Source organism: Pan troglodytes, chromosome 1 (assembly GCF_028858775.2).
Source record: "Pan troglodytes isolate AG18354 chromosome 1, NHGRI_mPanTro3-v2.0_pri, whole genome shotgun sequence".
In the NCBI taxonomy this organism is placed as follows: Eukaryota; Metazoa; Chordata; class Mammalia; order Primates; family Hominidae; genus Pan; species Pan troglodytes.
Window position 1 is genome coordinate 192,617,761 of NC_072398.2, and position 14,438 is coordinate 192,632,198.

Below are 14,438 nucleotides of genomic sequence, written 5' to 3' on the forward strand. Positions count from 1 at the left end.
AGAGTATGCCTGTGTTGCCAAGCTCTCAGGTAACATCTAGACACACCCTCTAGTCTCTTCCATTTTACGAGGCCAAAACCCCTGGTGCATTCTTGGCTCCTTTCTTCTCTCATATCCTACATCCAATGTATCATTAAACCCTACTGGCTGTATCTTAAACGTATCTCCTGAATGCAGTTACTTCTCACCGTCTGTACAATTTCCATCTTGATTGAAGTTACTAGGCCTATTATCTACACAGATAGTTTTAACAGCTTGAAGACTAAACTCCAATCTTCTTTCTCTCTTGCCCAAATTCATATCTAAAGGGCCTGGAGACTCTCATCCTACAAACCATAAAATTTCATCAGATTGGTTTTATTAACTCTACATAACATGGCTTACTTTCCACCCTAAGTCTGGCATAACATCACATGACAGATAAAGAAATCAGAATATTTTACCCCAAAATAGGTTTCTTTGCTGTATTTTGAAATGACCCTGCAAAGCTATCTTTTGTGGGGAAAATTTTGCATCTGTAAAGAATCTCTACTAGCAAAACTAGATCTTTCCCCTGCCAATCCTGAAGGGATTAACTGAGAGTCTAGCACCTTTCAAAATAGGAATCTTTGCCATCTATTGTCTCTAAGGGTGGCCACATGAGAGACTTCATCTATATAATAAGAACCTTGGTTTCCACAACCCCTTATCTTTACCCAGACACTCCTTTCTATTGATCCCAGATTTTTAGATAATAACTCTTTCAACCAATTGCCAATAAGAAAATCTTTGAATGCACCTATGACCTGTAAGCCTCCCCTCCATCTTTCTGGACTGGACCAACATATATCTTACACATATTAATTGATATTTTATGACTCCCTAAAGTGTGTAAAACCAAGCTGTAACCCAACCACCTTAGGCACATCTTCTCAGGACCTCTTGAGGCTGTGTCATCGGTCATGGTTCTCAGATTTGGCTCAGAATAAATCTCTCCAAATATTTTACAGAGTTTGGCTTTTTCATCCACAAGCTCCTGTCTCCCTGCTTCTACACTAGCTCCTGACACTGACTCTCCATAGAGAAGCCATTGTATTCTTTAAGAAAGTCAGGTCAGATTATACCCCTCCTTTGCTCTGAATCCTCCAAAGCTTCCCACTCCCATCTCACTCAGAATCAAAAAAGTCTTTGCAGTGGCCGGCGAAGCCCCACACAACCTCGCTCCCACTCTCCTGCTGACTGATTTGCCCCTCGTTCACTGCTTTCCTGCTACTCTGGTCTGCTCTAGCCTGATCACTGTTCCTCAGACACACTGGTGTGTTTCTCATCTCAGGGCTTCTGCACTTGCTCTTCCACCTGCCTGGCCATTTCCAGATGGGCCTTGTCCAGCTTTGAGGTCAGCTAGATGTAAGTGTTACACTCGGTGCTTCTGCTTTGCCATAAGGAAATTTATGATTCCAGCTAACTGGTCTCCTGCACACTAAATCAGTTATTCTGCTGGCCAGGACTACCTAGAGCTTGGTCAGGTCCTTATCAGAAAAAAATAACCAGTAAGTCAGTGACTCGGCCCCTGGAGTAAGGAATTTGAGAACAAGGTGTGTATGGTTGTGCTGGTTGTACACTACACAAGGGCACAAGTCAAGGTGGCCAATAGGGGCTGGAATCCAGCTGGAGTGCTGCTTGCCAAGCTTGCCAAATAGTAGGACACTGTGCAGGGTTGCATCCTCCCAGAGGAATTGTGCTATCTTCTAATTCACACAGAGGCTCTGTATGAGCCACCATTAACCTGCCCAGAAGCTGACCTGGCTATAGTGGGTAGCTGGATGGTAAGCAGTTGGCATTCAAGTGAGGAATACCAAAGGCAGGTGCTGCAGCCTTGGTTCTGGTCCTGGAAACAGTGGGTACTGGATGGGCCTGTCCATGGGAAACCAGCAACAGGCAGATGCTAGGCAGCTAGCTGGGTGTTGGGAAAGCCCTCTCTCTCTCTGCCCTTCCAACTACATAATGTGAGTTCCAACTAGGCCAGGGATAGAAGCAGCCTAAAACTCGCTCAGAATTTAATAAAAGCTGCAGAATCTCTTACAGAAAAGAACATACACACATCCTAAATTTTGCACACAATTTCTAGGGACCCATACCACTCACCTACTCACCCTCTACCTGTGGCTATTCAGTCAAATACCCCTGTTAATCCAGGGTGTCTGTAAGAGTCCTCCTAAAGAGGGTGTGGCAGCTCACACCTGTAATCCCAGCACTTTGGGAGGCTGAGGTGGGAGGATTGTTTGAGCCCAGGAGTTTGAGACCAGCCTGGGCAACATAGTGAGATCCTGTCTCTACAAAAATGAAAAAAATTTAGCTGGGTGTGGTGGCACATGCCTGTGGTCCCAGCTATTTGGGAGGCTGAAGTGGAAGGATTGCTTGGGCAGGAAGTCAAGCCTGCAGTGAGCTATGATCATGCCACTGCACTCCAGCCTTGGCAATGGAGCAAGACCCTGTCACAAAAAAAAAAAAAAAAAAAAAAAGTCCTCCTAGCTCAGATGCAAAATCTAAGCAGCACATCTAAACACTCTTAAGGAAGCACCTGCTCAGTGGCAGCTGTGCTGAGAGTTGGGGCTGCAGGGCAGGATGGAGATTTTTGAAAACCATCTGAGAGGGCAGACCCCAGAGCAGGACCCTCCTTGACCCAAAGGACCAGGGAATTCAGGAGGAACTTCCTCTTCCCCTCTCTTCCTCCCAAACCCAGAAACCCTGTTCGGTTTCTTTTCCTTCTTGAGGGAACAGGCAGAGCCCTGGCCGCCTCCTCCACAGCACAGACAGCCCCATCACCAAAGGGCCCAGACAATTAATTACCCACCATCATGGCGCCGTTTCGCCTTCAATTTTCCTGACTACCACAGGAGTAACTCAATCTGTGAGACTTCACTGGGCCATTTAAGGGAGCATCATAACTCTTTCTGTTCCCCAGAAATTGTAACCCGGACTGGGTTTTGTAATGCTAATTGCCTTATCTTCATAAATTCTACAGTCTTACATAATTTACCCGCATTGTAGCAGGATTTCCCAAGAATAAAAAAGCAGGTGCCGTCAATGGTAATTTGAATAAGAAAAGACATGTTAAGTGGTTCTTCTCTCACTAGTAATAGAAATTAATTAGCTTTGAGCGGCTTTGGAGGTTTTTGCATTTTTTGCTGTAACCTGTTATGTTTTCTAATTGTATGGAAAGAAGGTTTGATTTGATCACATTATTTGGTGACGGAGAGGCCTCTGTTTGGAGTCAAAGGTACAGGAACGGTGGCAGCCTCAAGTGTGGGAAGCCACCAGAGGCTTGTAGAGAGTGTGGGCTTTGCAGTCAGATAAACATGAATTCTGAGCCAGGGTAAGCCACTTGCTAACTCTGTGAGCCTGGACAAATCACTTCTCCCATTTAAACTTAAGCTTTCTCATCTGTAAGAAAGAGGTCACAAACTCTAACTGGAAGGGAGCGAGCCCAGCGCTGAGCAGTTAAGAGCATTGGCTCAGGATCTGCAAGTTTCTGCCTTCAGATCCGGAGCCCATGGATGACTTGCTCTCTGACTTTTCCAATTGGGGTGCCTTTGATTTCAAGAAACATGAAATACTATTTAAACTGGCTTAAGCTCTCCAAAAATTTATGATTTCCCATGAGAACACTAGGGCTAGTGCAGGCTGCAGGGGTGGTACAATTAATTGATGGGTTAATGTCATCAAAGGTATAGGTCTACTTTCTCTCTTCACTCTGCCATACCCAACACTGGCTTTATCCTAAAGTAGGCTCTCCCCTCCCCTGGCAAGAAAGGAATACAATCTTCCTGGTTGACATCTAGCAGAAGAGGGAGTGAGTGTCTCCTACTAACGTGAGTTACAAATCCTTCCCTTCAGTCTGACTGAGCCAATTATTTTGCCAGTCCACCCCTGGAGCAATAATTGATTCCAGGAGAAGGCCACACATGGATTGTTAGACTAATCAGAAGCTACATCCATAGAGCTGGGATGGGGTCTGCTTCCCTGTGACTCATGTCGGGGAGTAATTCTATTAGGAAGGAAGAGGTGGAGGTCGGGCGTGTTGGCTCATGCCTGTAATCCCAACACTTTGGGAGGCTGAGGTGGGTGGATCATCTGAGGTCAGGAGTTCAAGACCAGCCTGACCAACATGGTGAAACCCCGTCTTTACTAAAAATACAAAAAATAGCCGGGTGTGGTGGTGGGCTCCTATAATCCCAGCTACTCAAGGGGCTAAGGCAGGAGAATCGCTTCAACCTGGGAGGCGGAGGTTGCAGTGAACTGAGATTGCGCCACTGCACTTCAGCCTGGGCAACAGAGTGAGACTCCTTCTCAAAAAAAAAAAAAGGAAGGAAGAAGTGGGGATGTGGATGAGGAATAGGCAACTAGTGGTATCCCCGCTGTAGTAGGTACAGTACACAGTGCAGACACGCTGCATACTAGACACGTAGCAATAACTACCTTGGGCAAGTTACTTATTTCCATTAAGCTCTGTTTCCTTCTCTGTATAACAAGGACAATAAAAGCACCACCTCCTAAGGTGGCGTGAGGGTTTCATAACACAGATCTGAAGCACACTGGGCCTTCCATGTGCTCTAGTTTTTTCCTTCTGCTTTGTTTTCCCTCTTTCCTTGAAAGAAATCCTCTAGCAAGTTGTTCAAAGCAACTCTCCACATTTTGGAAGGACAAAGGAGGAAGAAATGACAGGAGAAATTTCCTTGAGTATGTTCTTCAAAGTAGCACCTTTTCAACCACAAGAAAATAATGATTAAGGGGAAGTATTGCCAAAGATAGAATTGAGGGAGTATGACTATGATTAAAAAAAAAGAAGCATTATGAAAGCAAGACCATAAAACATGTGGAGAAGATAGTCAAAGGTTGATATTCTTTACACACTTGCACCAACCAACACCACACTGCCTCCCGCCTCAGTTCACTCCCCGTGGATGGTTATACCCTGGGTCCTGGCTCCAAATCATGGCACGCCAAGTGACAAGCAGGTCCCTTTGCTAAGTGAAAGATGCCACAGAGACTCAGAGTCTTCTGCCCTTGATCAGAGTCATAAAGACAGAACTGGAAGGCAATTCTTCATTCTGCTGGCTAAGCCCCTCATTGTACAATTTTGAACACATTGAAGTCCAGTGATTGTCAGATTGGATAAAAGTGCAAGAGTCAACTATTTTCTGTCCACAGAAAATACATTTAACATGTAAAGACACAGATATGTTGAAGGGAAAAGATATACCATGCTTTTTCTTATGCAAACAGTGAACATATGAAAGCTGCTGTGCCTATATTAATATCAGACATATTATACTTCAAGATAAGAAATATTATGAGAGATAAAGAGAGTTATTTCATAATGATAAAAGGTTTAATTCATCAGAAAGACATGACTGTTGTAAATGTGTGTGTGTCTATTAATGGATCCTTAAAAGAAATGAAACAAACATTGGCTATCATAGTTGGACATTTCAACATCACCCTCTCAGCAATTAATGGAACAACTAGGCAAAAAGAATCAGTAAAGATACAGAAAATTTGAACAACACTATAGATCAACTTTACCTAATTCACATTTATAGAACACTATACCTCAATGCCTGCAAGATATACATCCTTTTCAAGTGTATACGGAATGCTCACCAAGACAGGCCATATTTTGAACCATAAGTTTCAGAAAATTTCAAAAGATTAGAAACTTACAGAGTATGTTCTCTGACAACAGTGGATTTAAATTAAAAAATCAATTAACACAAAAATATCTGGAAATGTTCCAAATAATTAGAAATTGAAGAATGCACATCTAAATAACCAATGCATCAAAGAAGAAATCACAAAGGAAAATGTAAAATATCTTGAAATGAATGATAATGAATATACAACATATAAAAACCTATGGGATATAATCAAAGCAGTGTTGAGAGGGAAATTTATGTGTGTATGTGTGTGTATATTTAAATGTTCATGTTGGAAAAGAAGAAAGATTTTAAAATAACTTATCTAAGTTTCTGCCTTAATATGCTAGAAAAAGAAGAGAAAATTAAATTAAGTAAAAGAAAGGAAATAGTAAAGACAAGAGCAGAAATAAATGAAAGAAAAAGGCAAAGAAGAGAGAGAATTAACAAAGTTAAATTTCGTTCTTTGAAAAGATTGAAAAACCCCTGGCAAGACTGATGAGAGAGAGAGAGAGAGAGAGAACACACGCTATTAAGGATAAAAGAGAAATCACAGATGTTACAGATATTGAAATAAAAATAAGGCAATATTTTGCCAATAAATTTGACAACTTAGATGAAATTGACAAATTCCTTAAAAACACACACATGCAAACACAACTTTCCAAAACTGACACAAGAAGAAATAGAATATTGGATTAAGCCTGGGTTATATACAATATTGGATTAGAATACTGGATTACAAATTTGAATTTGTAATAAAAAAACTTTTCCGTAAAAAATATTTCACTGGTAAGTTCTATTAAACTTACAGATAAATAACCTCAATCTCACAAAAATTCTTTCAGAAAATAGTGAGAGATAAAACAACCCCCAACTAATTTTTATAAAGCCAGCAAAACTCAATACCAAAACCAGACAATTAAAAAGAGTCGTATACTAATATTTTTCCTAGATATGGGTTCAAAAATCCTTAATGAAATATTATAAATCGAATCTGGAAATATGTAAAAAGATACTGCATCATAACCAAGTGAGTTTTATCCCAGGAATGCAAGGTTGATTTAACATTTGAAAATCAATGTAATTTACCACATTGTGAAAATAAGGAAGAAAAATCATTTGAGAAACTCAGCATACATTCAGCTCGCAGAAAACTTCCTCAGACTGATGAAGAGCAGACTGGTACATAAGAGCCGACTGGTCCTGTTGGTGCACAAACAACACCAACAGTAATGACAACAGCAACTACTCCAACCTACAGTGAACATCCTATTTAGTAGGTGAAATACTGAACACTTTCCACTTCATGCTGAGAACAAGGTGAAGATGTCTGCTCTCACCACTTCTATGCAACATTGCACTGGAAATTGTAGCCAGTACGATAAGGAAGAAAAAGAAATAAATATTGGAAAAGAATTAAAGCTGCCTTTATTCAGCAATGATATGACTATTTATGTAGAAACCTTTTAAGAAATAAAATTTTAAGACTATGCAAACTAATGCATTAATTTAGCAAGATCACTAGTATGTGAGGTCAATATACACAAAGCAATTTTATTTGTATCTACTTGTGATAAACAATTAGAAAATTTCATTCATAATAGCATAAAAGTATAAAATATTCAGGAATAAATTTAATGTAATATGTACAAGACCTTTACATTTAAAAATCACAAAATATTAAAGAAATTAAAGAAGACCTAAATAAATGAAAAAATGTACCATGTTTATGGATTAGAAGTCTCAATGTTACAATGTTACAATATCCATTTTCCCCCAAATATCTATAGATACTATGCAATCCCAATAATAAGTTCAATAGGCTGATTTTTAAAATGAAATTGACAAGTTGTTTCTACTATATATGTATGATATTGCAAAGGATTTAGAATAGCCCAAATAATATCAAAATAAAGAACATAGTTGGAGGTTATTACCTTATTTTAAGACATAAAAAGCTTGAAAAACTAGAGTAATCAAGATAGTGTAGGGTGGTGATAAGGTTAGACAATTAGGTCAATGGAAGAGAATAGAGTCGAAAGATATACCTATACATATACAGTTATTTGAATTTTACCAAAAGCACCAAGGCAATTCAATATGGAAATGAAAGTCTTCTCAACAAATGGTGCTAGAATAAACGTGATAAAAGATGAACTTCAACTCCTACCTAACACCATGCACAAAAATTAATTTGAATGAATAATAGATCTAAATGTAATAGCTAAAATTATAAAGCATCTAGAAGAAAACAGGAGAGAATCTTTGTAACACTGGAGTAAGCAAACATTTTTTAGCATATAAAAAACACAAATCATTTTACTTGTCAACTATACCTCAACAAAGCAGGAGAGGGGAAAGCACTAATCATAAAAGCTAACAAATTAGACTTCATCAGTGGAATGGAAGAGAAGTGAACAACATTAAGAGATATCAAGGAGGTAACATAGACAGGGCCTGGTGATTGGAGGAAGAAGTATGTTTTGGATTACTCTCATAGTTTTGGCCTCATTCACTGAGAAGGAGCACCCAAAGCAGTACCCAGTTAGTAAGGTAAGATCACAACACACAAAAATAAACTTTTTAGGATGAAACTATGACGATGTTTCTCCCCCGCTTACTCTTCTTTAGTGAGTCTCCATGCCTACAAAATATGGTCCAAACCTCTTAGATACACAATGCCCTATATGATCTGGACCATGCTGACTTCTCCTACCTCAGGCCCACTACTCTCCTTCCCTTCCTCCTTTGAATCCTGTGCTACGTTTGTTTATTTCCAGAGGTATTGTGTCTTTTCATGTCCCTATGCATTTGCATTAGCTGAACCCTCTGCTTGGACAATCTCTCAACTTGAGCGATATATCAGTCTTTTTCTCAGGAATCCCAGACCATTCAATCTAAGCCTCTAATATAGGAATCTTTGCTGCAATTTTTCCTTTACTCATCTGTCTTTCTCAGTAGATTGTGAATGCCTTGAGGATAAGGTTATTTCTTACTTAACTCTGGTATTCCTTATACCTAGTGTCAAAAATGTTGAAAGAATGGATGGATGGTGAAGGGTCAAGATTTCTGTCTTTGCACTCACCACTCATTCTGCAAGATCTTATTAAGGTCTAAATAGCTTCTCTGCAGAAGAGGAGAAATGCTAAATCCCTTGGGAGGTGACAGATGATATAATAAGTGGCATTTGATCAGAAAGATGTTATGGGAGTGATTTCACCTCATTCTCTGGGACTCTATAAAACAAAAACAGTCACAGCTGCCCCCAAGAAAGAAAGAATACCATGCAATGTGCTTGTGGGAAGAAGGAAACCCCCAAACACTTCATAACAATATCACTAATAAGGTGATCTTTGAAACCAAGTCAATGAAGTCAGCCTTGTTAGAGTATTGGACACAAGGAGGGCATTAGCGAGAATATTTTTTTTCCTGAAAATCTTTGAGAGTGGAAGAAATATGATCTTATTCAATGGTCCCCCTTTTCCTCCAAAATGCAAGTTACCTTTCTCTTTATCTTCAATGCTTCTCCCTTGGTTCAAGCTTTTACTATCTCTTGCCTGAACTATTTATTGCAATGGCCTGCCAGGTCTCCCTGCCTCTAACCCATCCTAGGCTCTGGGGCACCAAAGTAATCTTTCTTTAATACAGATCTAACCATGTCACCCCATCCTGAAACTCCATCCCTCTTATATCTAGTGGGAGAAAGCCCATGCTTATTTACACGATTCATAAGGCCACTCATGTTGAAGGCCCTATGTCTCTTTGCAGCCTAACTTTCTATATTGCTATCAACAGCCACAGTTTCTGATGAGAGATGTGTTAGATGAGCAAAAAGATTGAAGACCATCCTAGCTACTCTGCTTTTCTTGCCATTCTTTGTAGATGCTTGTAGGGAAAGAAAGGCAGTGATTTTTTGCCTTCTTATCATAAAGGATCATGACTGACACCCCTGTAACAAAAGGCAGGTTAATAAGAGAAAGTATAACAAATGTATTACATGCATACATAGGCACAAAAGTCATATGCACAAATATGAAAACTCTAGAAAAGGGCCAGATGGTTGATGTGTATATACCCTCTTTGTTGAGGGGATGGAAATGGAAGGATGTTGTAAGGGAATGAAACTGAAAACCAGACAATGGTTTGTAAATGATTCTCTTTGGATGCTGAATGAGACCAAAGGACAAATAATAGCTTGTGGACTAGTTACAGAAAGGTGAGGGGAAGAGCTGCATTGTGAACAAAGGTTGTCTTATTATGCAGATATAGGCTCCCAGGTAATCTCTCAGCATGGCCCTCAGAAAAATAGATGAAAAGTCTGTCTGAGCATGGTGACAACTCCCAGTCTCTTCTCTTCTCTGGTGGTTAACCTTTCCTGGTTATTTAATGAAAGCCCTAGGAAGAGAGTTTTAAGACAATTACATTTATTTTGGAAGAAGTTTTCTTAGTCAGATAAGGGAACTTCCAGAGAAAGCCCTCTCCTAGTGCTTTGCGGAAAAAAAGAGAATCAGAGAGATAGGGAGGCAGCAGAAGGTCAAAGAGAAACCCTGAGGCTGCTTCTTCCTTTTAACATGTCAACACACCACATCTGGGGACATTTTCTGAGCCCAAATGTTGTATTCATTTTTTATTGCTAAGTAACAAATGGCCACAAATTTAGCAGCTTCAAACAACATACAGCTGGGCACAGTGGCTCACATCTGTAATCCCAGCACTTTGGGAGGCCAAGGTAGGGGGACTGCTTGAGCCCAGAAGTTCGAGATCAGCCTGGGTAACATAGTGAGACCCTGTCCCTACAAAAACAGAAAACAAACAAGAAAAGCGTAGTTTATTATCTCAGTTTCTATAGGTCAAGAGTCCAGGCCTGGCTTAGCTGGGTTCTCTGCCTCAAGGTCTCAACAGGCTGCAACCAAGGTGTTGGCTGTGCTGCATTCTCATCTTGAGGTTGGAGTAGGGAAGGGTCCTCTCTAAGGCTCACCCAGTCTGTTGGCAGACTTCAGTTCCTTGAAGCTGAAGGACTGAGGCTCTCAACTCCTACAAACCACCTACAGTTCTTTGCCACGTGGGTCTCTTTACAGACAGTGCACAACACAGATGCTTGCCTTTTCAAAGCCAGTGGGAGAAAGTGAGAGCAAGACTGCTAGCAAGATGGAGTCTTTGGAAAGTAATGTCATCACAGAAGTGGCATATCATCTTTGCCATAATTTATTGGTCAGAAACAAGTCACAGGTCCCACTCACACTCAGGCATGAACACCAGATGGCAGGGATCATAGGGATCATCTTAGGGTCTGTGTGCCAGATGCCAGAATTTCAAGCTTCTGAGTCTTTGCTCATGCTACTGTTCCCTTTCGTTCTTATGCTCTTCCTCTGCTCTCCCGCCTGCCAAGATCCTACTTACCCTTTGAGCAAAAGTTATTTCTGTGGTGGCTTCAACAGACTCACCTCTGCTTTCATTCAAGATAGTTTCTCATGATTCGGCTTCCAGAACACTTTGTTCATTAAGCTACACTAGCACTCAGCAGAAGATGTAGACCTCTGATGATGAGCTGCATTCAACAGGCTCTTAGCACCTTTTACACGCCATGGACTAGACTTATGATATGGTTTGGCTGTGTCCCCACCCAAATCTCATCTTGAATTGTAGCTTCCATAATCCCCATGTATCATGAGAGGGACCCAGTGGAAGGTAATTAAATCGTGGGAGCAGGTTTTTCCCATGCTGTTCTTGTGATAGTGAATACATCTCATGAGATCTGTTGGTTTTATTAAGAGCAGTTTCCCTGTACATGCTTTTCTGCCTGCCTCCATGTAAAATGTGCCTTTGCTCCTCCTTCACCTTCTGCCATGATTGTGAGGCTTCCCCAGCCATGTGGAGCTGTGAGTCAATTAAACCTCTTTCCTTTATAAATTATGCAGTCTCAGGTATGTCTTTATTAGCAGCAAGAGAATGAACTAATATAACATGGCACTGGGGACAAAAAATAGAGACCAGCCTGTGGCAAGAGTTCCCCAAGCCAATCCATGGACTAGCCCCATCAGAATCACATGGGCAGCATGTAATAGATAATGATTCTCAGACCCGAGTCCCTAAAGATCCTGATTCCATGAATCTGGAGTGAGGCTCAGGAATCTGTTCTTACAAAGCCCCCCAGGTGATTGTGGTCCCCAGTCAGGCTCAGAACCACTGGCATAAAGGAATGAGCATTGCACCTGAGTTGCTCAAGGCTGACTTCAGACCCACCTCTACAGAATGTTGTAGACTGGACAGATAAACTCTGAGAAGACAGACGGAAAAGCCTGGGCTCAAGTCTGGCTCTGCCACTTAACCTGTCTGACTTTTGAAAAGATACTGGTCCTCTCTCAGCCTCAGTTCCTTCATTGGTAAAATGGAGAAATCATGCAATCCACGCCTAAGGGTGCTGTGAGGCTGTGAGGATTAAGTGAGATAATGCTTGGGAGAGCACCTGGCATGCAGGAAGCCATCAGAAAGAGTCTTGTAATATTGATCCCTGAGTTCAGCTGCTCTGCCAATTAAGGCCACAATGCCATTGGAGCTAAAAACATTGGTCTTTGGACAGGGGCTCCCCTCTCCTCTCTGCAGATTCTATCCCTGTGTGGCTTACAGAAATGACTTAGACAGCATCCTCTTCCTGTGGTCCCTCTCCACCCAGACTGACTCCTCCTCAGCCTCAGCTGCTGTTAGCACTGCAGACAGGGGCCTGGCCCTGGAGGAAACTTCACACCCTTCACTGGGGCTGGCTTCCTCTTATGGGAAGAGAGCAGCCAGCATAGCCCCAGGACAAGCTCAGCCCCTGCCACAGCTCTCAAAGCCCAGCTCCCTGGGGGCTCAAGGCGGGGGCACCATCCACTTTTTCCGTGGCTGCCTCTGAGTACTTTGAATTTCATTAGGGCAATTATTTCAAATGGAATTAAAAGGGTTTAAAATTAGACCCTAAACTCTTAACAATTAGTGGCAGCGACCTGCCATCCACAGAGCCACAATAGACCTATGTTGATTGGTACGTGAGCACAATGCCACTCTCCAGATTTGCATGCACTATTACAATAAACGGCTTTTAATAAAATGAATATTCTTAATTACCACCGCATTAATAGGCTGTAAATTAGTCATCATTAAAGGCCCCACAGTCCCTCCCCACCTCTCTGAGAGTTGCCAGTGGACTTCACCAGCTCAGCTGCTTCTGCAAACTCCAAGTTTTCCTGTGGCCTCCCGGGAGGTGGTGAGTTGGGGTTTATGCCCCCATAATAGCCTCAGGCCAGAGATTTGAATGCTGGGACTGTCTCTGTGGTCCTCTCCACTGCACCAGCTTGAGACTTCCTGTGTTCTCTAAAGGCTGGTCAGCCCATGTCAGCGCAGGTCCCTCAAACCACCTGGACTACATCATTTATTCATCCCATTACCCATTCACTTATTCAGCAGGCACTATGTCAGGCACAGCAGATACTCACTGAGAAGTGATCCAGCATCTGCTTGAACCTCCAGTGTCTGCTTGCAGCCCCTGCTAACAGGTTTTCCAGAGAGGAGGCTGACACCTGCTGGAATCTGACAGGCACTGGGCTCCAGCCATCCACATGCCCAAAGAAGGGCAAGTTCTGGCAGAGGAGAACCCTGGGAAAGGTCCATGTTGGGCAAGAGCACTGGACTCACAGTTCTGAAATCCATTCCCAAGTCATTGTGAGAGCTTGAGCAGGTCACCTGCACCCCTGGGCCTCAGTTTCCCCATCTGTATGGTGGAGGCATTGGTCTAGGCCTACAGACAGCACACTTTTTCTGAAGGGCCAGATCATAACTATTTTAGGCTTTGTTCGTCAAACGGTCTCTGTCAAAACTATACAACTTGGCAAGACAGGCAGGAACCAGATTTGGCCCATGGGACTGTAGTTAGCTAACCCCTGGGTTAGGGGAATCATAAAAGCCCAGGCAACTCTGATGTTCTAGGAATCTATAAAAAGGCTATTCTTCCACAGGAGGTGTAGGGAAGACTTCAGAGGCAAACTTTCACAAGGGACATTTAGACTGAATTAAAGGGGATGTGCTTTTCTTTCCTGTTCTGTATCACACCCATCAACACACATATGTGCATGCACGCACACACAGACACACACAATAGCAGGCTAAATGACCTCCAAAAATATCAGAGCCTCATCCTTGAACTGTGAATGCCACCGATATGATAAACCTGTGTGTTTTTGCAGATGTGATTAAGTGAAGGATCTTGAGATGAAGCAATTATAATAGATTATCCAGATGGGCTCTAAATGCTGTCACAGATATCCTTTTGGGAAAGAGGCAGAGGAAAAGTAGACACAGAAGAAGGAAGGTGATAGTAAGATGGAAGCAGAAGTGCAATAAGGCCACAAGCTCAAGGAAGGCAGGCAGCCACAAGCGCCCGGAAGAGAACAGGAGTAGATTCTACCCTGGAGCCTCAGAAGGAAGCATGATCCTGCCTACATCTTGACTTCAGCACAGTGAAACTGATTTCGGACTTCTTGCTTCCAGAATTGTGAGATCATACACTTTCGTTGTTTCAAGCCAAGTTTGTGGTAGTTTGTTACAGCAGCCATAGCAAACTAATACACACACCTTTTCCCCTATAGGAACCACTGACGTTCCTCATGCTCTCTGTTAGCTATATTTTGTCTAAAAGGAGAAATAATAATAATCATCCTTTATATGGATTATTGCACTGTGATTTATATTGATAAAACACTTCCATACACATACAGTAGCTCTGTG